Source organism: Staurois parvus, unplaced genomic scaffold (genome assembly GCF_062004578.1).
Source record: "Staurois parvus isolate SC_StPar_1 unplaced genomic scaffold, SC_StPar_1.0 ptg000327l, whole genome shotgun sequence".
In the NCBI taxonomy this organism is placed as follows: Eukaryota; Metazoa; Chordata; class Amphibia; order Anura; family Ranidae; genus Staurois; species Staurois parvus.
In genome coordinates, this window is record NW_028318123.1 from 4,554,655 (window position 1) to 4,580,110 (window position 25,456).

At 42.8% G+C, this 25,456-nt stretch overlaps 1 protein-coding gene and 1 pseudogene across 4 annotated transcripts in view; one reads left to right on the forward strand and one right to left on the reverse strand.

Moving 5' to 3' along the window:
* Positions 1–1,027: 1,027 nt before the first annotated feature.
* The window catches only part of CDKL5 (cyclin dependent kinase like 5), a 434,956-nt gene continuing 410,527 nt past the window's right edge, over positions 1,028–25,456 (forward strand). For all 4 annotated transcript variants that reach the window (XM_089683897.1, XM_089683900.1, XM_089683898.1 and 1 more), the window contains exon 1: positions 1,028–1,141. The gene's annotated coding sequence lies outside the window, so the exon portion shown is untranslated. The remainder of the gene's footprint in view (positions 1,142–25,456) is intronic.
* LOC149457311 (U2 spliceosomal RNA) lies at positions 20,650–20,765 on the reverse strand (annotated as a pseudogene).

Genomic DNA, 25,456 nt, shown 5'->3' on the forward strand with positions numbered 1-25,456 from the left:
CTACTGGCAGGGTGCAGGCTTTTTTACCCAAGTTGTAGCAACTTTACAAACAGAAATGTAAGATCTCATGCACACATCCGTTTTTTTACATCGGATATTGCTTAGCAGGAAGATCCTTCTTTGGATATAGTGGAGCGGGATTAGAACACCTATCCTGGTGACCATTGTCAAAAAGAGGAAAAGTGAAAGAAAATTCCAAATCTGAAGTGGTCACCAGACAAGGAATAGAGGGGAAATCTTCCAAAGGGGAGACTAGTTCTGGTGACAACTAGGGATGTCCTCTCACTTCCTGTTGTGTCTATGGGACAGGAAGTGAAGGGAAATCTCCCCATTGGGGCATATATAGCAACCTGACTGGGGGTATAACTCTCGGTTACTATATCCAAACTAAAAATAAATGGCTTTAGTTCTACTTTAAATTAGAGAAAAATAACTGATGATATTAAATGACTCCCGTGCAATCCAGACTTTTATTGAGAAATAAAACAAAATGGCTGGTTGCCATCTCTGCTCCTCGCAATGCTCTGTGATGTATAAACAAATACTATGATGTGGAGGTGGAGGTATCAGATGGCTGGCTGCGTGTCTTGTTAGTGTTCATGTATCAGTAACGATCTATGTGGGGGCTTCTACATATGTGTGATGTAGCGTATCCTGTGCGCCGAGATGTCATTACTGTATGAAACGGGCGTGTCACACGCTAGCCACGCCCCGGCCTGTCAACCACGACCATACGCTCACGCCCCCATGGCTCGTTGCCTGGGAGACCCGAGATTCTCCGCCTGTAAATTCTTCTTGCCTATCCCGTCCCTCCGCATTCCACACCTGCTGTATTTCCCGCCCCTTACAAAGACCGCCTCTCTGCCATCTCTATTGGTCACCTTAACTGTCAGTGAACGGCCTGTCCTGGTTCCAATGCTGTGATTGGTGGCGCTCTTTCAGGACGCTTCTTTGCAGGAAGAAGTGGGCAGGTGTTGGCGCAGAGGGGCGTGTATGATTGGCGTGTCTGAGGAGTGGCTAGAGCGGCGGTAGGCGTGGCTTGTCGTTTTTTCCTAGCTGGTGATATTGAGTAGATACCCGAAAGGAAAACAGCGGCAGAGGATCGGAGAGGAGGGAGGTACGGAGAGCGGCACGGGCACAGGTGAGTGACAGCATTGGGCAGCGGTGATGGGAGATGGGGGTTTCCTGCCCTGCTCCCCCCTCCTGTGTGTGGGATCACCCCTACCTTTCCTATAGATCCCCCCTATTCTTATCACAGCCATGACCGCCCCCTCACATCTGCAACAGGACACCTGACACCCCCCCCTCCATGATCTGTCACTGATTAGCATCCTGCCAGGCTGATCACTGTGATCTATATATATATTATATATCTATATATGTCCGTCTGTCTGTATGGATCCCCCTCTGCAGAGTCAGAGCCCACCATGGCACAGCATGTCCTGGCCTCATCCTGTATGATCTCATCATCCATGGGGGAGAAGATGTGGACAGATCCCTGTCACTGTGTACTTTGATGATATGGTCTGGGGGGGATGATGATGATGGGGGTTATTCCTCCAGCAGATGCATCCTCCTCCTCTGTATTGCTGGGTACAATGAGTAATGCTGCCATGGCATGTGTTGCAGTCTATTGTCATCCATACATTGGCTCCTATGGACAAACTATTTTTAACATGCTTCATCTCTGCTGGCTCCCCGTCACAGCTCTTTCTTCGGCGTGAAATACATGGACATCCCCGTCAAATCACAACCCTTTTATTACCCTTCCCGCAGGATCCAAGATCATTTCCCATGCCCATTGTTTCATGGATCACCCACAGACTTTAGCTTTAGGACAGACATTTCTGTGGATTGCATTGTGAACCTCCACAGCAGATGCGGGCAAGTTGTGTCTAAGCGGGAGATACCTAATGGGGTATGTCATGAGACACAGGTGCCGTTATGTCCAAGGAAGTGTAACCCATAGCAACCATTGAAAACAGCGATCTGACTGGTTGCTATGGGTTACCGCACTTTGCTGTCCGTCAGAGCGCTTTGCACTGGTTTGTTCAGAAAGTCTTTAAAGAGTTAGTTCACCTTTACCAAAATACTGCCTGTGCAGATAAGGGGCCTCTGCGGACAAAAGCAAACTGTGCAGATTTGACCAAAGTTGAATAATGGCCTTACTATAGGTGTAGGCCATTTATATACCTTGTGAAGCCGGACTGGAAAACTCCTAGGATGTTGCCAAGAGATGCCCAGCGGTTAAGCCCCGTACACACGATGAGAATATCGGACAAACGATCATCCTTTTTTTTTTTTTTTTTTCACCTGCTAGTCTCACATCAAAATTGAAAGGTTACTACACATATGAAAATCCTCGTACGAAAGAAAATAATTTTGAAACTGATCTCATGTATTTGTATTGTATTTTTGGACAACTGCTGTACTGAGTAAACAAAAATCGTACGGTCTGGTATCGTACGAGAAAGATTTTCGCACTTGTCCCTTCAGATATCGTCGCACGAATTGTCGTGATCCACTCTCGAAAGCTATATACTAACGATCCGATTATCGGACGATCGGTCCTCGTACAAACAATTTCGGACAGATTTTTTATTGTGTGTATGGGGCATTACTGTTCACCTCCACCATCACAGGAGTGAACTCTTTCTTTGATTCAAGCCCCCTCAAATGTTTCTCTTCCTTGAGGACCTCAAAGTTTTAGTGCTCACTCCTGTGATGGTGAACAGTAACAGCTAGGAGTCTCTTAGCAACATCCTAGCAACAAGGCAGGATAGGATGATGCTATCTCAGGGTTTTCCAGTCAGGCTTCATGAGGTACATAAATGGCCTACACCTATAGCAAGGGCATTCTTCAACTTTAGTCAAAGGTTCACAGTTTGTTTTTATCTACAGACACCCCTTATCTGCATAGACAAGCTTTTTGGCAACCAATCAGATCTCCATGTACAGTGGTTGCTATGGGTTACACCCCATATTTTTGGTATAGACAGTTTTTTGGTAAAGCTGGAGTAGTCTTTTAAAACTGGACTCCAGGGAAAGGAAACAGTCTCCCTTGTTGTGGGGATGTCCCCGCACTGCATGGGTAAAATGCTTGTATAGGTCTCGGGGGGGCGCCACGAAAAAGCATATTTACTTACCCTGATCCTCCGTTTTCACAGGCTCCCTCCAGGCTATTAGACTGGTCCCTGCAGCCTCTCCTACCCTGTGTTAAGGTCCTCTGACATTATCAAGTCCAATGCAGAGCCCATAGCCCTGTATTGGATGTGATGACGGCAAGGGACAGTCCTCTACTGGAGTGTAGGGGAGTAGAGGAGAGTGCTGGCTGCTGGAGGATCAGGTAAGTAAAACTGCTTTTTCTAGCATCCCCGACCTAAACGAGCAGTATAGCACTAGAGTCCACTGCACAGAAGGATTTTTGTTTTCTCTGGAAACGACACAAAATAGTGCAGCTCTGTATTTATAATTCATTTGTGCTCAAAAGTTTACATACCCTGGCAGAAATTGTGACATTATGGCATTGATATTGAAAATATGACTGATCATGCCAAAAAATGCTCTTTTATTGAAGGATGATGATCATATGAAGCCATTTATTATCAAATAGTTGTTTTTGCTCCTTTTAAAATCATAATAATAACAGAAATCACCCAAATGGCCATGATCAAAAGTTTACATACCCTGGAATGTTTGGCCTTGGTACAGACACACAAGGTGACACACATGGGTTAAAATGCTAGTTAGAGGTTAATGTCCCACATCTGTGGCTTTTTAAATTGCAATTAGTGTCTGTGTATAAATAGTCAATGAGTTTTGTTAGCTCTTACATGGAAGCGCTGACTGGGCTAGATACTGAGCCATGGGGATCAGAAAAGAACTGTCAAAAGTCCTGTGTAACAAGGTAATGGAAGTTTATAGAGATGGAAAAGGACAAAAAGATGGCCAAAGCCTTGACTATGCCAATCAGTACTATTAAATCACCTATTAAGAAGTGGAAAGTTCTGGGATCTCTTGATACCAAGCCAAGTACAAGTAGACCAAGAAAGATTTCAGCCACAACTGCCAGAAGAAATGTTCGGGATACAAAGGGAAACCCATAGGTAACCACAAGAAAAATACAGGCTGCTCTGGAAAAAGACAGTGTGGTTGTTTTGAAGGAGCACAATATGATGACACTTGAACAAAAATGAGCTGCATGGAGGTGCCAGAAAGAAGCCTTTACTGCATCAATGACACAAAAAGGCCTGGTTAGGCATGTCAAGGTGTTGTCATGTATATTGTAACCAGGCTTTTTTGTGGCATTGCAGTAAAAGCTTCTTTCTGGCACCTCAACCATGCAGCTCATTTTTGTTCAAGTATCACTGTATTGTACTCCTTAAAAACAACCACACTATCATTTTCCAGAGCAGCCTGTATTTTTCTTGTGGTTACCTATGGGTTTCCCTTTTGTATCCCAAACAATTCTTCTGTCAGTTATGGCTGCAATCTTTCTTGGCCTACCTGACCTTGGCTTGGTATCAAGAGATCCCCGAACTTTCTACTTCTTAATAGGTGATTTATCAGTACTGACTGGCATATTCAGGGCTTTGGACATCTTTTTATGTCCTTTTCCATCTTTATAAAGTTCCATTACCTTGTTACGCAGGACTTCTGACAGTTCTTTTCTGATCCCCATGGCTCAGTATCTAGCCCAGTCAGTGCTTCCACGTAAGAGCTAACAAACTCATTGACTATTTATACACTGACTCTAATTGCAATTTAAAAAGCCACAGATGTGGGACATTAACCTCTAATTGGCATTTTAACCCGTGTGTGTCACCTTGTGTGTCTGCACTAAGACCAAACATTCCAGGGTATGTAAACTTTTGACCACAGCCATTTGGGTGATTTCTGTTATCATTATGATTTAAAAAGGAGCCAAACAACTATTTGATAATAAATGGCTTCATATGATCATCAGCCTTCAATAAAAGAGCATTTTTTGGCATGATCAGTCGTATTTTCAATATCAATGCCAAACGTTTACAATTTCTGTCAGGGTATGCAAACTTTTAAGCACAACTGTATATCAAATGCATTTCTTAAATGTGAGTGTAAGGAATTGGACCCCGCTCACACTTGAGCATTTTACAGCTCGAAGCTTGATGCTCAAAAACGCTCAACAAGTAAAATCCCATTATTTCCAAAGGCCTCTGTTCACACTTGAGCGTTCTGTTGTCTGTAGCAAAATGCCTGTCGCTCAAAAAAGTACTTGAGCTACTTTTCAGGCTGATAAGAGCATTTTGTCTCCATAGATCTGAATGGAAAACGCCTGAACAGTGGGCATGAGCATTTTTTCAAGTGTTTGTTCAGACGTGTTCAGCTCAAACAGCAGCTATTTCTATTTCTATTGGCCATAGCAAAAACGAAACGCTCAAAGACGCTTCAAAAAATGCTTGAAAAAACGCTCAGCTTAGTGTAAATGGAGCCTTAAATGTGACCTGTATCAGCTTCTTGCAGACCCTGTACAGCAGTGTGAGAAAGAGAAGCAGCACAAAGCCATGTGATGACAATAAATATGCTGATAGGAGGAGAAAGCAGAGTGGCAGATGAGCTCATCACTGTGCTGCTTCTCCTTTCACTGTCCAGTCACAGGCTGGGAGCGGGTTCATGGTGACCTAGGCTCAGAGGAAGAGGGTTAAATGGTGCTGGCCAGCACACTGAGGGGATCTAACTGCCAAAAAAATGTTCTGCAGGGCAGTCTCTGGCTTGAAGCAGAATATTGCAGCTACATTTTGTTATTGGACCTTTAATTGGGCTATTCATTTTATCGTGTTATTTTTTTGTCTGGAATTTTGTTCTAAGGATATTGGTATCGGGGCAGCAAAGACTTGTCCTCCAATTTTTGAGAATGAGCACAGAGCAGTGATGGTGGTGGCCATAGTAACCGTTCACATTTGAGCCATTAAACCAGGAGTGGGCAACTGTGGCCCTCCAGCTGTTGTAGAACTACAAGCCCCATCATGCCTATGCCTCTGGGAGTCATGCTTGTAACTGTCACTTTTGCAATGCCTCATGGGACATGTAGTTCCACAACAGCTGGGTGGCTGCAGTTGCCCACCAATGCATTGACCTCTTACTGACCATGAAACACATATATGCAGTAGCAGAGTTGGGGGCCTTGAACACCCTGCTGCCGCACATATGTTTCCACGGTGGCATGAGTTTGTGTACCTAGAATGCACTTCCAGCATGTTGACCAAGCTGTCACTGATAGCTCTTACTCACAGCTTCTGATTGGGAGCCAGTGGGATGGTCTTCCAGCCATGTGATCACTGTGAGAGCCAATCACAAGATATACTGTAGAAGCTGCATTGCCTCCCATGAAGAGGTTGATTTCCCTTTTGCAGGTTACAGAATTAAAGTGGTTGTAAACCCTTAGAGCTGATTCGCGTATGTGCAGTGCGGATCGAAGCTCAGGTTTCACAGCTAATTGACAGAATACTGTAGTTGTTTAGCGGTTCAGATCAGGTTTACATCAGGTTCAGGTAAGGATTTTATCCTGTTCACACATATGCGGTTTAAAAATGGTTACCATAGAAGTCAATAGCCTGTCATCCGCACCTGAACCTGAAGGCACTGCTCAGAAATCGTGCAGGACTCTTTTTCAAACTGCACTGAATCCGTACCACCAGTGCACCAGATATGTGAACAGGCACAATAGGAAGCACTGTTCTCTCACATGTCATGCAGATTGAATGCGGTTCAAACTGCATCCAATCCGCATATATGTGAACCGTCACTTATACCCAGTGAAGTAACTGGCCTCAGGTAATACACAGAGATGAAAGAAATCCTCCATATAAGTTGTACTTGTCTATCTGCAGTCTTCTCTTCTCTGCAGACGTTTAAAGTGCTGAATTTATAAAGCTTGTCTGATATTTCAGAAATAAGGTTGTGGAGAGCTGAAACTATGCTCTGCAGAGACCAGTGAGGGAGCTCTGAGGGCTGATTGGAGGAAAGAGACACACCCCCTCACACAGTTCACAGAAACAGAGCTGAGGCTGTCAATCTGCTGGAGGTCCCTTCCCTGTCACCATTTTATTTTTTGGGGGGGTCAGGAAAACTTGTCAAAAGTGATTCATGCTGATAGCAGAGGAACGAAGCAACAGACAGAAATGACACATAGTGCTCTTGAATGAAACAAATCCAATCTATAGAGGGATATGCTTTGTTCATATTTCATGTCAGAGGTTTACAACCACTTTAAAAGGTAAAGCCTGATTGTTGATATGGGCATAGTTCCCTTCTTCATTTGTTGCAGTTTTCCTAACTCATCCTCCTATTTTCTGAGTTCCAATGTAATGTTGTGTTTTTATGATAATTATAGCAATGCTGTATTTTTATGTATTTCTCTGAATTCAGTGGTCTTTATGTGGGCAGGTAATATATAACTGCGACACCAGCCATGCTATATAGAAACCTACACATGTGTCTTCTCTTCTGTTCCAGTAGAATTAATGGAGGTGAAAACTGTGCAACATCAATCAATACAACAAGTGTTATTTCTGCCGTCACACACAATTGGCTAACAAGGCTGCCAAAATAGCTTTGTTCATTTCACTTGTATAGCAGAAGGTGGAGATCAGATTCATTGATCTATTATTTTTTTCTGTTAGATCAATATTGAACATATTATTATTATTATTATTATTATTATCATCATACAGGATTCATTAATTGTCAACAGTTTGCTCAGCGCTTTACAATATAAAAGGAGACAATACGACAACCATACAGTTCAATACAGGAGGGTTAGGAGCGCCCTGCTCCGTGTAGCTTACAATCTAATAGGGAGGGGCTGTTGGAACAAAAGTTAATAACTGTGGGGGATGAACTGATGGGAGAAATAGAAGATTCGGTTGTTAGCTGAAGGCAGGATAGACTTCCCTGAAGAGATGTGTTTTCAATGATCACTTTAGTGTGGACAGAGTAGGTGATAGACAGATTGGGGTAGAGAGTTCCAGAGTATGGGGGAGGCCATGGAGAAGTCCTGGAGAGGAGCATGAGAGGAGGAGACAAGTGAGCTAGAGAGCAGGAGGTCTTGGGAGGAGCAGAGAAGACGGTTTGGGTGATATTTGCAGACTAGATTGGTGATGTAATTTGGGGCAGAGTTATAAATGGCTTTATATGTTATTGTTAATGTTTTGAATTTTATCCATTGGGCAATGGGAAGCCAGTGGAGGGATTGGCAGAGAGGGGTGGCGGATACAGAACGGTTAGTAAGGTGGATGAGTCTGGAAGCAGCATTCATGATAGACTGAAGAGGAAATAGCCTGCGACTGGGTAGGCCAATGAGGAGGGAGTTACAATAGTCAAGGTGAGATATAACAAGGGAGTGAATACGTTGCTTAGTGGTTTCAATGGTTAAAAAGGGGCATATCTTGGGGACGTTGCGGAGATTTGGACAGCGATTGGATTTGGGACTGAAAGAACAGATGGGAGTCTAGGAATACACCTAGCACCCTGGCATGAGGGGATGGACTGGTGGTTGTGTTATTGATCTTGATGGAGAAGTCAGGGGAGGGGGCACGGGCTAGGGGGAATAGTATGAGCTCTGTTTTCGCAAAGATTGAGTTTGAGGAAGTGGAGTGACATCCATGCCGATATGTCGCTTAGCAAGATAGTAATGTGAGAAGAGACTGAAGGGGTGAGAAGTAGAAAGATAGATTTGTGTGTCATCAGCATACAGATGGTACTTGAAGCCATGGGAGTTTATCAAGTGACCAAGGGAGGAGGTGTAGATAGAGAAGAGGAGGGGTCCAAGGACAGAACCTTGAGGGACATCAACAGAAAGAGGGAGTGGAGAAGACAGAGTTATAGGTAACACTGAAGGAGCGCTGCAATAGGTAGGAGGAGAACCAGGAGAGAGCAGAGTCTCAAAGTCCAAGAGAGTGGAGTTTTTTGAGGAGGAGGGGATGGTCAACAGTATCAAAAGCCACAGAGGTCAAGTAGTAAGAGCATGGAGTATTTGCCATTGGTTTTAGCAGTTAGTAAATCATTATGTGATTACATTTATTGCTACTACGGTCCCCCTTCTATTCATTTTGGAACAATTTGCACATATAACAGCGTTGTAAAGGGCATCTACTACAGGGATGGGAGACTGTGTTCATACCACGTTGTTCCCACCTGCTGAAATAAATAGCCGCTCATTTAAATTGTATGATCATTCCTCTGGTCGTGGCATCATTTTCATTTCTGATATTTTGAACTATTTGCCTTAGCCTTGGATTGCTTGCCTGCAAATATCCCTTCGGAGGTTAGAAAATAATTATTTTGCTTCCAGTGCTGAAACTGCGTGTTCCCGGTAATAATTTTTTTTTAGTCATTCATTGGAATAGCTGGCATTTTATGGATGTTTTAGCTGAATTTATATGGAAAAATCTAATTTAAAAAAACATTTTGAGGTGCTTTTGGAGGGGTTAACAAAAACGAGGAGCCAAGTAGCCAATTTTAATTTCAATCTCCATTTACACATGAGCATAGTGTACGTAGGTGGTTTTGAGGCTTTTTTGGTGATCTTTTGTGCTTTTTTTTTTTTTTGCATGTTTTAGGAGAGAAGTGCTCTACAGGAGCTTCTTTGGAGCAGGATCCCACGTTTTTGTCCTCAGAGTTTTATAATAGGAGCTCCTATAAAGCGTGCGTTTTTTTTTTTTTGTTTTTTTTTCACTGGCTGCTATTGAAGTCTGTGTGGCTCAAAATGCCGAATTATGCTTCAAAAGTAGCTCATGTACCTTTTCAAGCTTTAGGCATTGAACTACAGGTGCCTGTATGCTCAAATGTGACCAGGGGCAATTTAAAAGTATGGTAACTGGCCTGTCAAGTGTTCTGGAGCTTTGAGGGGGACATATGTAAGGCTTCGTTCACACAGACACTGGCACCCATCATCCATGCCACCCAACGTATCCAGAGGAAACCTCCCACTGACATAGGAATAACATGCAAAATCCTTGCAGGATTCTGAGCAGGAGTAGTTTCATGGCCCAGAACGCAGACCGTGTGTGTTTGGGGCCATGCAGCCACTATGCCTGGCTGTCAAATTATGACATGCAGCTGTGTCTGTAGATCACGTCTGCCAAAGGTGTCCGAAACCTTTCATTTTGTCCTTTTGTGATGTGATCATTTTTTCGTAAATGTTTCGGACGATACTAGATCATCCATCCAGCACAGTGGCTAAATGGTTAGCACTTCCGCCTGGCAGTACTAGGGTCATTGGTTCAAATACCCGCCGCGGAACCTCCTGCCTGGAGTTTGCATTTTCTCCCCCTTGCCTGCGTGGGTTTCCTCCCACACTCCAAAGACATGTTGGTAGGTTAATTGGATCCTGTCTAAATTGGCCCTTGTATACGAATGTGAGTTAGGGACCTTAGATTGTACGCCCCTTGAGAGTTAGGGACTGATGTGAATGTACAATATATATGTAAAGCGCTGCGTAAATTGACAGTACTATATAAGTACCTGAAATAAATAAATAAATGAATAATCCATGGTTTGCTGGCAAATATATGCATTGATCTGTGCAGCAGCTGTGTCTGCATACACTTCTGTGGGTTGTCCATACGCTGCTCTAGGTGGATGCAGACGCAAAAACGTAGGCAGCCTGCATGTAGGTTGAATGCCAGCTCTGCTCTCAGTAAAGCTTAAAGTGCTGCTAAACCCACAACAGTAAAATCAGTCTGTATATGCAGTAAAGCATGCTTGTTATACTCACTATGGAACATAAGGGGTTAATCCTCTGCATTGTGTAAAAAGGATGTTTAGTCCTGTCTTCTCTGATCCTCCTCTTCTACTGTCCCCAATTCATCTGCTGATAGAACAGAGCCTTGAAGGAAAGCTGCACACGTTCAGCTTAGTGTGTATTACTAGAGTTTTTTTTTTCTTGGGAGAGTGCATGTGATCAGCACAGGGCCAATCAGCGCTGTCTAGACATAGGGTAAGGGGTCCTGCAGCCTGGACAATCAGGGGAGAATGAAAACTCCTCCTACAAGTTGTAACCATTGCTCTGCTGGACACTGATTGAAGTCACAAGACTGGTGTAACTGCTGATGAGAAAAGTATTTAGCAGTTTATATTTACTAAAATAATTGGATTTCCATGTTCTGTGTACTGTGGGAGACCAGATATAATCAATGCAGGGTCCTGGTTTTAGTAACACTTCAAAGCAGAGTGGCTTAGTGGTTACAACCTCTGCTTTGCAGCACTGGGGTTCTTGGTTTGAGTCCTGGTCAGGACACTACCTGCATGGATTTTGCATGTTCTTGAGCTTGTGGGGGTTTCTTCTAAGTACTCTGGTTCCATCCCACAATCCAAAGACATGCTGGTAGGTTAATTAGCTCCTGTAAATTGATCTTAGTATGATATTTCACCAAGCCAAGACTGCCACCTTATCATCTGTCCCAACAGCAGACATGTCATTATGAGTCCCCAAGAAGAAATGTGCTATAGAAATATAAATGAATGATAGCAAAGCGGGCTTAGATATTTTTATGGTAAAGAGAAAGCCCAGTTTGCGGAGATGTAAAATAATTAATTACGTCCAAGATTTGTAATTTCGGAAAGGATGCAATTTACTGCATGACCTGCTATACTGTGGGAAATCCCATAGGACTGGTCATGTATCTTGTTCCTCTTTCTAGAAGTTGTGTAAGTCCTACGCATGTTGATGCATGTATTTCTTCCAGGTTGAGTATGAGTTGTTATGGCCACTCTTCTAGCTAAGGGTTTAGAGGTCACAGGGCAGTGATGCTCCCCACATGTCCAGTCCTATGCTTGACAGATCACATGCAAAAGAATAGGGTATCTGTGGGGCACCAATTATTCCTGTCCGTGGTGGAGGATCTCTTGCAGCACCTCAACTCAGTACGCTCTGTAAAACTGGTATGTTTAACTACTGTTGTGGCCTTACAACTGCAGTGATGCAGTCAAGCATAGGGGACCCCGGCCTGGTCCCTTAATGATCAGGAGCCTAATCACAGCTGGAGGGGCCTGCACAGTTTTTTATAGTTGACATTGAACATTCACCCCCTGCTACTACGGCGGATGCCATGGGGCGGTGGTGGGGGTAATCCTCAGTTGCTGATTTACAATGAAGGTGCTTTTTAAAAAAATGTTTTTACTTATTTGTAAGTGCATATGAACTATTGCAATGACTGCGACTTCCTTTTAGACTTTAGGTCTACATTTATGGTTACATTTCTTAGTCTTTCCTATAGGTGTTTGTCAAAGAACATGACCCATAGCAACTAGTTGGCACCTAGATTGGTCTGACCAGCTTTTGATTTCATTTGTATGTTCCTTTACTCATGTTTTAGTTGTATAGTATACTAGCCTTAAACCTTTTTCATTTGCTTGCTGTTCTGCAATGTTTGCTAGGGAAATAAATGTTTGCTTGAACTTTGGAATCCATCCATTTTCAAATCCACGGGCTACACATCTGCATTCCTTTTCTGAAACTTTTATGTGGCATAATGCAGTCTTTCTCAACCTATTTATCCTAGAAGAACCCTTGAAATAATTTTGAGGTCTCAGGGAGCTTATGCTAAAATTAATTATTGGGGGTATGTGGGCAGAATGCTATATTGGTGGTCAGTGGGAAGGAATCCCCCCTTAGCCCCCTTTTGCACAGGCATTTCAATCAGGTCTGCCTGTCAGTTTTTGAGGTGGATCTGATTCAAAGCTATATGCAGTACTATGGACAAGTGGATATAAATGGACCGTTTGCACCCACCTACCTCTGAGTCGACCCAGGTCAGGAAAAACCCCCGAAAAGAACACAGGACCTAAACATGACAGATTGTAGGTAACCTGATGTAAGCGGTTACCAGAGTCTGTTTATATCTGGCCACCGATAGAGCTGTCATGGATCCACCAGGCGCAAACTGAATGGGCACGGATCTCTAAAAACAGAAATTCATCCAGTTCAGCTCTGTTTTAGAAGGGAATTTGCACACAACTCCTCTGCTGATCGAAATAGACTCTGCTCCCCGTGAAAGGAGCCTTACAGTGGTGGTCAGAATGTCACCCTTACAGCCAAGTAAAAAAGATCTGCCTAGTGACGGTGAACTTGGAATTATGCATCAGATTGGAGGTCAGTCGGGCACAGCTCAAGGAACCCCTAACAACGTCTGGAGGATCACTAGGGTCCCATGGAACCTTGGTTGAGAATGGCTGGCCTAGTGTATTTTATAGCATTATTTGTTTTTTCAGGGAACATACTTAATTTGAAACATTCTACTACTTTTTCCACCTTTCAGTACACATTGACAGGATTCTCCCTATGTATATATGTTAAACTCGTTTAAAGTTTAGCCAACTTGGATATATTTTCCATTTCATTTAACACTCTTGTATAAATCCATTTGACAACTCGTGACTATTTTTCTTTTGTTTTACTGTTAATTATAGTTCTATTACAACTATGACCAAATTATAGCTACAGGTAACGTTGGAGCTCGGGGTTTATGAGACAATGAAAGGCACATTAATTATATACTGTTGTGTACAGTAACTCATGTATACCCAGCTGTCAGTTTCCCAGTCCCGTGCAGTTAGCAATAGGGAGGAGTGCTTTTTAGATACTGACATGTCAATGAGAAATGTGACCTAATCTTAGTAGCAATTATTTGCTCTTAATTGCCATTTTTGCCAAAGGTAAGTGAGAATAATTCCTCTTCGAGCACCATAGCAACTGCACTGAACATGCAACAGTCATGAAGAATTGGAACATGTCCATTCTAAACAAAGAAGTTTTGGCAGACTTTAACTTTAATATGGCATCATCCAAAGGGCAGTTTGCTAAAAGCATATAGTATGCATTCCTAAGTGCATGATTTAAGGTTTTAATGGTAGATAAATTTAGCAATAAATTCCTTATGTATGTATTAATATTTTATGTATTATTTTTTCCATATAACTTTTTTCTTGATGGTGCTCTGCTGCATTGATGCTATGTTTATAGTCTCTGCCTAGTACAGTCTTTTCTCTCTCCCTATATAGGGAATTCTGCCCAAATGCTCTAGGTAAAAGGAGATGAGGTTTGATCTCCTGTCAGGTCTTTACTGCCGTCTATGACTCCAAGAGGGAAATCTCCAATCCTATCCTTATAGTGGCCACTCAAATTAATATCTGACAACAGAATCTCTACAAAGTCTATTTTAGCTGTACGTATAAGTAATAACTTTACTGTAGTGTAAGGTTCTTCATGAATAGTTCATTAAATTCCTGCCCAATGCATTGCACTAAATAGTAATTTGTATATCTAAAGAAGATTGTACAGACTTTAAAGTATATCTAAACCTAAGAACAAAAATTTTATATACTGCTGCTTACCAGTCCTTAGATGTTGTGAAAAGCGATCTTTGAATGGAGGATGAGTGGATAAATGAGAGAATGGCTTCTTCCATTCATAGAGCGCTTTTCATTCATGGAGGCTATAGTATGCCTTCTGTGAATAGAGGAGGGGGGCTGAAAGGGCAAGGATAGTTGGCACGTTGATTAGTGCATCTGATACTGTATGTCCGTAACTTGTATGAACCCCCTCAGTACCACTCAGATTACACCTGCAGAGTATTGGTGGAGGGGGAGTAGAGGACTTCGGATTTCAACTAGGAAAGCTGGTACCAGCACAAGGAACACTTCTAATTAAATGCAAGTACCTTTCTTGTGTTGATTTTTTTTTTTTTTTTATTTCTACCTAAGCTTAGGCTTATATTTTTTAGGGCTCATTTGCATGTGTGCTGCTTATGAAGCAACGATCACACTCCTATAGCAATGACACATTTTTGTTGTGTTTTTAAAGTATTGCAAAAGCATCAAGAATGCTTGATAAATGCCAATGAAAGTGTTTTTTTTCTAGTGGGAAGTGCTTAAAGGGGAAGTGAAGTAAAGGACATTGTCTACTTTGAGGCTGGTTAGGTTGTGGTGTGATATCGGGCATTTTTGTGAATTCTCTGAAAGGTGGATTTATAAACTTTGATCTCTGACACGGTACTTGGTCCAACTCCCCATCGAAGGATAATACCAGCTTGGTGAGTTGTTGCCATACGTGTGTTGTGTTTTGTTTTTTTTGTTTTTTTTTCTTCACAATAGCTTAAGGTACTTGGGTTATATAATTCAGGGTGTTGTTCCACCTCTACTATAAGACTTTATACAGCAGATTATTATCAGCCTCCATGTCACTCGCTGGGACTGTCCCTTCCGTGTACCGACACTCGCTGGCACTGTCCCTTCCGTGTACCGACACTCGCTGGCACTGTCCCTTCCGTGTACCGACACTAGCTGGCACTGTCCCTTCCGTGTACCGACACTCGCTGGCACTGTCCCTTCCGTGTACCGACACTCGCTGGCACTGTCCCTTCCGTGTACCGACCCTCGCTGGCACTGTCCCTTCCGTGTACCGACCCTCGCTGGCACTGTCCCTTCCGTGTACCGACCCTCGCTGGCACTGTCCCTTCCGTGTACCGACCCTCGCTGGCACTGTCCCTTCCGTGTACCGACCCTCGCTGGCACTGTCCCTTCCGTGTACCGACCCTCGCTGGCACTGTCCCTTCCGTGTACCGACCCTCGCTGGCACTGTCCCTTCCGTGTACCGACCCTCGCTGGCACTGTCCCTTCCGTGTACCGACCCTCGCTGGCACTGTCCCTTCCGTGTACCGACCCTCGCTGGCACTGTCCCTTCCGTGTACCGACCCTCGCTGGCACTGTCCCTTCCGTGTACCGACCCTCGCTGGCACTGTCCCTTCCGTGTACCGACCCTCGCTGGCACTGTCCCTTCCGTGTACCGACCCTCGCTGGCACTGTCCCTTCCGTGTACCGACCCTCGCTGGCACTGTCCCTTCCGTGTACTGACCCTCGCTGGCACTGTCCCTTCCGTGTACCGACCCTCGCTGGCACTGTCCCTTCCGTGTACCGACCCTCGCTGGCACTGTCCCTTCCGTGTACCGACCCTCGCTGGCACTGTCCCTTCCGTGTACCGACCCTCGCTGGCACTGTCCCTTCCGTGTACCGACCCTCGCTGGCACTGTCCCTTCCGTGTACCGACCCTCGCTGGCACTGTCCCTTCCGTGTACCGACCCTCGCTGGCACTGTCCCTTCCGTGTACCGGCACTCGCTGGCACTGTCCCTTCCGTGTACCGGCACTCGCTGGCACTGTCCCTTCCGTGTACCGGCACTCGCTGGCACTGTCCCTTCCGTGTATTGGCACTCGCTGGCACTGTCCCTTCCGTGTACCGACACTCGTTGGCACTGTCCCTTCCGTGTACCGACCCTCGCTGGCACTGTCCCTTCCGTGTACCGACCCTCGCTGGCACTGTCCCTTCCGTGTACCGACCCTCGCTGGCACTGTCCCTTCCGTGTACCGGCACTCGCTGGCACTGTCCCTTCCGTGTATTGGCACTCGCTGGCACTGTCCCTTCCGTGTATTGGCACTCGCTGGCACTGTCCCTTCCGTGTATTGGCACTCGCTGGCACTGTCCCTTCCGTGTACCGACACTCGTTGGCACTGTCTCTTCCGTGTACCGACACTCGTTGGCACTGTCCCTTCCGTGTACCGACACTCGTTGGCACTGTCCCTTCCGTGTACCGACACTCGTTGGCACTGTCCCTTCCGTGTACCGACACTCGTTGGCACTGTCCCTTCCGTGTACCGACACTCGTTGGCACTGTCCTTTCTGTGTACTGCTACTCGCTGGCACTGTCCTTTCCGTGTTCCGATACTTGCTGGAGATGTCTCTTGCTGACACAAGAATCTTTGCCACTGACCATAATGCTCACGGCCTCTGCTCCTGCCTGGCACTGTCAATGTTGCTGGCTGACTTGATGCATTTGCCTGCACACAGAAGCCAGTGGTGTTACCACACAGCTGCTCTTTACAAGCAGAAAGTGGCTAGAGTTGCTTTGTCCTTTGTTCTCTATTATTTCCCAGGGAATTCTGGGATACAGGAACCTCCACTGCCTCTCCCTCAGCACCCAGCAAACACTTTATAAATGCTTCATTAATGCCATAAATGCTATAGACGCGGTTAAGTTGAGTTATTATTGCAGGTGGCTGGTAAGCATCAATGCATCATAATAGTGAGATGCTGCTTAAATTTTAACACAACGCTACCGCTCCTGTGTTTATTGCACTGTGTTGTGCCTATTGTAATAGTCATGGCAGACATTGAAGGGCTGTTATGAGGTCGTTGCTTAAATGCCACTTAACCACTTCAAGTCCGGACACTTTCACCCCCTTCCAGTCCAGGCCAATTTTCAGCTTTCAGTGCTATCACACTTTGAATGAAAATCGCGCGGTCATGCAACACTGTACCCATATACATTTTTTACCTTTATTTTAAGACCGATAAAACTTAATTTTGGTGGTTTTTATTCACCACTGGGGTTTTTTTTTTTTTTGCTCTATAAATGAAAAAGTGTTTTTCTTATAAAATTTTGCAAATAATATTTCTTCATAAATTATAGCCAAAATGTATTAATCTATCTTTTTAGGGAAAAAAAAACAAAAAACACAAATTCGTTTATAACCAAAAATTATAATTTAAAAAAAAAAATGTTTACATTATTTTATTTTTTTATATTATTATTTGTTTTTTTAACATACTGTCACCCTAGCAGTTCAGTGTCACCATATTGACACTGTACTACTTGTGGGGGGTGATGAAGCTTTTTTTTTATTTTTTTTACCCATAAAGGCTGTAAAAACAATAATTTCTCCTTCTCTCTGGCTGCATTCCTACAGCCATTGAGAAATACTGTGAGAGCTGTGATTGGTCACAGCTTGTCACGTGGTACAAGGCTGTTGTGAATAGCCTTGTACCATGTGACCTCTGTGATCATTCACAGATTGCACAAGAAGTATGCAATGATGTCAGGAAGTGACATCTTGTTTACTACTATTCATGAGATCACTGATTGGCCAATCAGTGATCACATGAATCAGGACCTCACACAGAAGTCCCGTACAGCGATCTGTGTTCCGCTGTGTCCGGAGGACACAGTGGGCACCGATTGTGGTGCCATGCGCTCTCAGGGAGCACGCACAGGCAGTGGATGTGGGGGGACATTTAGAAACGTCCACCCGCAAAGGCTGCGCTCCCATCCGGCCGTTTATCTACATGGGTCGGATGGGAAGTGGTTAAACAGAGGGTATTGACACACGTGTGAACTAGTCCTTACAGTCTCTAATAATGATAACTGTGCACATTTAAAGTGGAAAAGACCTTTTGTATTGCTCTAGCTCTGAGGTTACAAGATCATTTCAATGACGAGGTGCTCCCCTTTGAGAAGTTGAGTTTTGGCAATCAAAGAATAAAATATAATGCTGATTATGCATGCTATTCAGAAAACATTAGCATTCGTTAGCATGACAAACTGACTGCTGACAACAGTGTAGTGTGTTAAAGTGGAGTTCCACCTGGAAAAAAAAAAAAAAAAGTCAGCAGCTACAAAAACTGTAGCTGCTGACTTTTAAAATACACACACTTACCTGTCCCTCGGTCCAGCGGTGTCCTCACCATGGCTGGTTTCACTGGCTGTCTTCTCTCTCCGGCACCGGCATCTTCATTGTGGGCACCCGGCTGTGACAGCTTGCGGCTTCACAGCCAGGTGCCCACTGCGCATGCCTGAAAAGCACTGAGCTTTGTGAATGACCCTGTAGTCTTCTGGGACGTGTCCCACAAGACAACAGGGATAGAGGGGGGAGGACAATTTCCGCTTCCGATCACTTTATGCGATCGCAGCGGGAGTGGGTACGTGTCAAATTCAGGTACCCGCTCCCTAAAAGGTGTCAATCCTTAATGGGGAACGGGGGACAAAGACTTAAATCGGAACTTACCCTTTTGGGTGGAGCTCCGCTTTAAGTATATACAAGATGCAGACATAACTTGTATGGCAAGAAGAGCTGCACAGTTCTATACAATTGGTATGAAATTGTCCATTATACAGCTGAAGTCATTTTGATAATTATACAGTAAGTTATCTCTTTATAAATATTAATAAAAAAATACCCATGGGCCACTTGATATATGAGGAGATCATATAGTTCCATTGAGTTAGACAACCCTTATGACCTTGAGTTATACATTGTTACCTATCATCTTATACCCTTAGCATTGATTGAGTCAGTTGGTTATGGAGAATAGCCTTTATCATATATTCTCAAGACACCAATATCATAGGAACGCAGGACTGGCAAGGCTGAACATTTCTGGATGATCTTATTTTGATGTTCCCCAATGGTTCACAAATAAGTGGAATGCCATCAGCCACAACACATTTAAAAGTCATAGGATATAATAATTTCCTAACAAAAAGATGCTTTGTAATATCCTTGGCTGGCTAAAAAATATGAAAATCTTATATACGTTTTAAAGCCTCCTGCACACAGGAAAATAGATAAGGACAGCAGCAAAATCAGCAGAATATTGCGGCTGGGCTGACAGGTTGTTGTTGACAGCTGCAAACACTCAGCCTGTACAAGATGCAATGACAGGCAGACAGAAGCTGCCAGTCTTCATAAGCAGTTACCTGCGGTTAGAGACCGATGCCCGACCCTGGACACACACAGATGCATCTGTCCCTAACTGCCGGTAACTCCTTGATGTGCAGATACATTTGAAGATTGGTAGAAAACTGTGGCTCCTGTTTGCCTGTCATTACTTTGAACAGACTTAGCTGTCAGCAGCTATCTGTCAGCCTTTCCGCAATAATCTGCGGATTATCATTTTTCCTAAATCTAAAGTTTTGTTTTTTTTTTTTTTAAGTCCGCAAACGTGCAACTATAACGAAAAACCCGTAAGTGTTTCACAAAAAAGTGCAAGTGCAAAAACACCACACAAAAAGTGCACTTAGGGGTGTGCTGTGTCCTACCCCTAAAGGGGCTTGGACCGCTTACCCTGATCCCCCGGGGCACGAAGCTCCTGACGGGGACAAGGTTCCCACTTGGTCCTCCTGGCCAAAAGGCCTGGTGGACCACCGTTCCCTATGCCCAGCCGAAGCCGGACATTCAGTACTAGGCAAGGGGACTCTCCCGAAGAAGAGTCCTCTAGGGATCAGGGGAGGAAGGAACCGTATGGCCACACATCCTCCCCCTAGACTTCAGGGTAGGCCCGAGGACCCACACCCTCCATCCGTGAAAAACACACACATAAGGCAAAGAAAAAAGTGACAAACGTGGGAGTGCATAATAAATAAATAAATAAGGTAAAGTAAATAAAATAAAAAAATGTTACCGTGCCGAAATGTGCACAGACCAGGCCCTGAGGCCCGTAGCAAAAATTGCCCTGGACTTAGCCAAAAGACCTGGTCCTTAGGGCGCTGTGCAAAAAGGAGTGAAAAACAGTGACCATGTGTCATCTTCACACCGTGGGGTCCCACACCCAAGTGTTACTAGTGACACCCCTGAGGCGACTACTCAGGGGGCACTGAGTTTGCGGACTTTTTGCGTCCCCAGCCCCAGGCCAGACCAAGGTAGATCCGTCCAAATCAGGAGGTACTGGGTCCTTCCAGTCTTCCCAGAGGAATTACTCCCGGGGCCCCAGCTTAACTCGTGGCGCTCCCCGGTTTCTCTCCCTCCGGTACTAGCCTTCCGGACCCCCATCATACCAGTGAGGGTACTATACAACAACCATCCCCGCAAAGCTAGAATGGTCGGGAGCACCCCCACTGGACACTGATAAGAACAGATACTACACTTGATCTTAGCCAAAAGGCCGAGAAGCGATCTGAAGTTTTCATTAAAAAATACCTGGTGATCCTGCCATGAAGGTTCATACAGTTCCTGTTATTGGGTAACAGCACATTGTAGATGCCACATGGGCGTCTGATGGAGACTGCCAGTGGCTGATTCGACAAGCATTGTACAGGCATGGTCCAGTAGTCACCATTGGGAAATCTGTCCTGAGAAATGCCATGTGTCCATATTTTATTGTACACTGTGGTCAAAATTGAAACTGAAGCCTTCAATTGTATACAGGGAGCATGGCCTCACTTGCTCTGTACTTATTTTTTTTTTTTATCCAGGCATTGCTACTGGTGATATGAGAACAAAGGTAAAAATTGGGGAGGGTAGTGAGGGCAATAGTGGGGAATGGTGCCTGGTGGGGTTAGGGGCCTCACTTTATACGTGCATAAGTGTTAAATATAAACTAAAATCCTAATAATATAAATAAGATCCTTCTCAGTAATATAATGTAAATATAAACTGTAATAATAACATACATAATCTCCTCAGTAATATGCTATAAATATAAATTAAAATAATAATGATGTAAATAAGCTCCTACTTAGTAATATGCTATAGATAATATAATATACATATAAATATAATAATAACATAATAAAGCTCCTCCTCAGAAATATTCTATAAATATAAACTAAAATAATAATAATGATTATAAATATTGATATAATGATGTAAATAAGATCCTCCTCAGTGATATAATATGAATACAAACTATAATAATAAAAATAAGATCCTCCCCAGTAATAAAATATAAATGTAAACTATAACAATATTATAAACAAGTTCCTTCTTAGTAATACAAATATAAACTATAAGGCGTCTTGCACACAGTACTTTTGTTTGAGCATCAGCATTTCTGGATATAATTTCAGGCATTTGTTTTGCACATATTTGCATGCATTTGCATGCATTTGCATGCACAATACATTACTAGACAAAATCTATTAGTACTTATGCTCATATGTGCGTATTTGTACGTACCGGCGACAATTACTGACCAAGAATGCAGATTTTTCTATATATTTTTTTTTTTGCTCAAGAATACGTAACGCTTGGTTACGCGCCTTTTTGTACAGGAACATTGTAAACAATGGGCAGCATTTTATATCAGTAAAAAACCCCCAAAATAAAACAAAAACAAAAAAAAACTTTTTCATGCTGCAGTGTGCAAGAGGCCTAATATAAATATAAATAACCTCCTCCTTAGTAATATACTAGGAATATAAACTAAAGCAATAATAATATAAATAAGCTTCTCAGTAATAAAAATATATACTATAATAATAATAATAATAATATAAATAAGGTCCTCTTCAGTAATATGCTATAAAATAATACCAATAATAATATAGATAAGCTCCTTCACAGTAATATACTACACCTGTGAACTAACAAAATTATATAAACACAAAGTGAAAAAAAAATAGGGAAAATTGAACCCCTCATAATAGCGCAAGAACTCAAGGGCACAGATCTCCCCAACAAAGCCCTTCAGATTTTGTCAGGCCATTTCGCTCAACATCTACCAAAGACTGAAATATCACTTTGGGGGCAGGGGGACCTTTATTATTCAATGGCTGAAGCAAAGCATCTCTTTAAAAAGAACCAGTGTATATATTTATGAAAGTACTCCTTTTAATGTACTGGATTCTTTTTATAAATCAATTTTAGGGAAGTGGCAAGAATTAATGGTAACTATTTTAGTTGATTCAGAGAGAAAATGAATTCACAAATAGTAATTTGTGTGAGGAGTCATTTGGTAAAATTAAAAGGATAAGAGTATTTGAAAGCGGCGTGGGCTTTTAGGCAGCATAATTAATGCTTGTAAATATCTCGTGGTCTGGAGGCTACAAAAAGTAGAGTTCAAACTAGAGGACAACCTGTAGCTTTTGTTCATTAGTTAGAAAGAGAGAAACCAAAGGACCTGTTCTCTTCTTTTTTGGAGCTGTGTAGGAGTTTAAAAAGATTCCACAGATATGTGCACAGCAAATGTGGCAGTCTTTAGTAACTGGCAGTACTTTATTTATCATAGCTGTAGTGCATAAAGCAGACCTGGAGGCAAAACATTGTTTTTCAAGGAGCAAGCAAAACCCCTCTCAGGTTTTTTTTTGCCATCTGTCCCATTGGGGAAATTTCCCATCACTTCCTGTGCCATAGGGAAACCCCTGGTAGTCTTCCAAACTAATGTCCCAATTTGAGGATTCCCCTATTCTGGTGACCACTCAAAATGTGAGATTTTCCCGAATTTTTGGTGAAATCAGTCACCAGAACAAGCAGGGAGGCTAAATCTCCCTAACAGGGGCACAAATGGCAGTAAAAACCTCTCCACTCTATTTTATGGTGGTTATGTCTGATCAATGTGTGATTTTGATCAAAACGATCAGATCAGCAAAGTTGAGTAGGCTTAACGTCTCCGATCTAGCCAGCCTTGATTGATATTTGGTCCAGCTGAGTCAATCAGCCATAGAGGAAAATTATCAATAATATGCATAAAATGTTTGCATTGATTGGCATCATTGAGATTTGGTCATGGTTTTGATCATATTTCGATCCACCAGATTATGAGATTTTATGGTGAAAACAGATATTTGATTGATAACTTGTGAACATATACTGTATTTCAATCATTGTTCAAAATTAATATTGACATCCTTATTGCTATCAGGAAATTGATCAGGAAATCATTTCTCAAGGCATGTAAAGTGCTGTGTAAATTGACGGCGCTATATAAGTACCTGTAATAAATAAACAAATAAAATAAACGTATGGCCACCATAAAACCTAAAAAGAAAAGTTTTGCTTTCAGTTATGTTTTGAAGCCTTTTTTGGAAGATAAATGTGTTATAGTAACGTGTGATAAAATGCGCATTCTACCATACATTGCCACAATGCATGGTGCACAGATCAGTGCTGTGAGCAGTACCATTCATTTTAAATGGCAACAAGGCAGTCTGAATGGGCCATAAATTTACAGTTAGGTCCATATATATTTGGACACAGGCACAATTTTCATACTTTTGGCTCTGTATTCCACCAGAATAAAGTAAAACAAAACAATCCAAATAATTTGAAGTGCAGACTTTCAGTTTTAATTCAAGGGGTTGAACATAAATATCCAGTACAAATTTTAGGAACTGCAACCATTTTTATACACCGTTCCTCCATTGTCAGGGGCTCAAATTTAATTGGACAAATGAATATAATCATAAATAAAATGTTCGTTTTTAATATTTTGTTGAGAATCCTTTACTGGCAATGACTGCCTGAAGTCTGGAACCCATGGACATTACCAAAGATTGGGTTTCCTCTTTTCTGATGCCAGGCTCTAACTGCAGCTGTCTTCAGTTCTTTGTTTGTTGGTCTTTCTGCCTTTAGTTTTACCTTCATCAAGTGAAATGCATGCTCAATTAGGTTGAGATCAGGTGATTGACTCGGCCATTGCAGAATATTCCACTTCTTTTCCTTCCAAACCACCTGGATTGCTTTTGCAGTGTGTTTTGGATCATTGTCCATCTGTACTGTGAAGCGCCATCCAATCAACTTTGCTGCATTTGGCTGAATCTGGGCTGACAGTATATCTCTAAACACCGCAGAATTCATCTAGCTGCTTCTGTCTTCTGTCACATCATCAATAAACACCAATGACCCAGTGCCACTGGAAGCCATGCATGCCCATGCCATCACACTGCCTCCACCATGTTTTACAGATGACGTTGTGTGCTCTGGATCATGATACTTTTTTTCTTCCCGTCATTCTGGTACAGATTAATCTTAGTTTCATCTGTCCAAAGAATGCTTTTCCAGATCTGGTCTGGCTTTTTTAGATTTTTTTTGGCAAAGTCTAATCTGGCTTTTCTATTCTTCAGCCTTATGAATGGTTTGCACCTTGTGGTGAACTCCCTGTATTTGCTCCCATGAAGTCTTCCTTTGATTGTAGACTTTGACAATGATACACCCTCCTCCTGGAGAGTGTCCTACACTTGTCTGGATGTTGTGAATGGGTTTTTCTTTACCATAGAGAGGATCCTGCGATCATCCACCCCTGTTGTCTTCCGTGTACGTCCATGTCTATTTATGTTGCTGAGCTCAGCAGTGCGTTCTTCTTTCCTCAAAATGTACCAAACTGTTGATTTGGCCACTCCTAATGTTGCTGCTATGTCTCTAATGGATTTGTTTAGTTTTTGAAGCCTTACAATGGCCTGTTTCACTTGCATTGACAGCTCCTTTGAACACATGATGTAGGTTCACAGCAATAGATTCCAAATGCAAATACCACACTTAGAATCAACTCCAGACCTTTTACTTGCTTAATTGATGAAGAAATAATGAAGGAGTAGCCCACACCTGGCCATGAAGTAGCTTTTAATTCAATTGCCCAATTACTTTTGGTCCCTTGAAAAAGGGGGAATGGCTACTCTTAAGAGCTGTAATTACTAAACCCTTCCTCCAATTTGGATGTACATACCCTCAAATTAAACCCGAGAATGTGCACTTTCAGCCCATATCCATTATATAACTATAGTTTGAATATGTTTTAGTAAATACCTGAAAAAATCTAAAATTGTGCCTGTGTCCAAATATATATGGACCTAAATGTATATACAGTATATTTTTTAGATGCAGCCAGTGTATGTACCTGCATTTGACCTGTTATTAATCTCTGGCAATGCC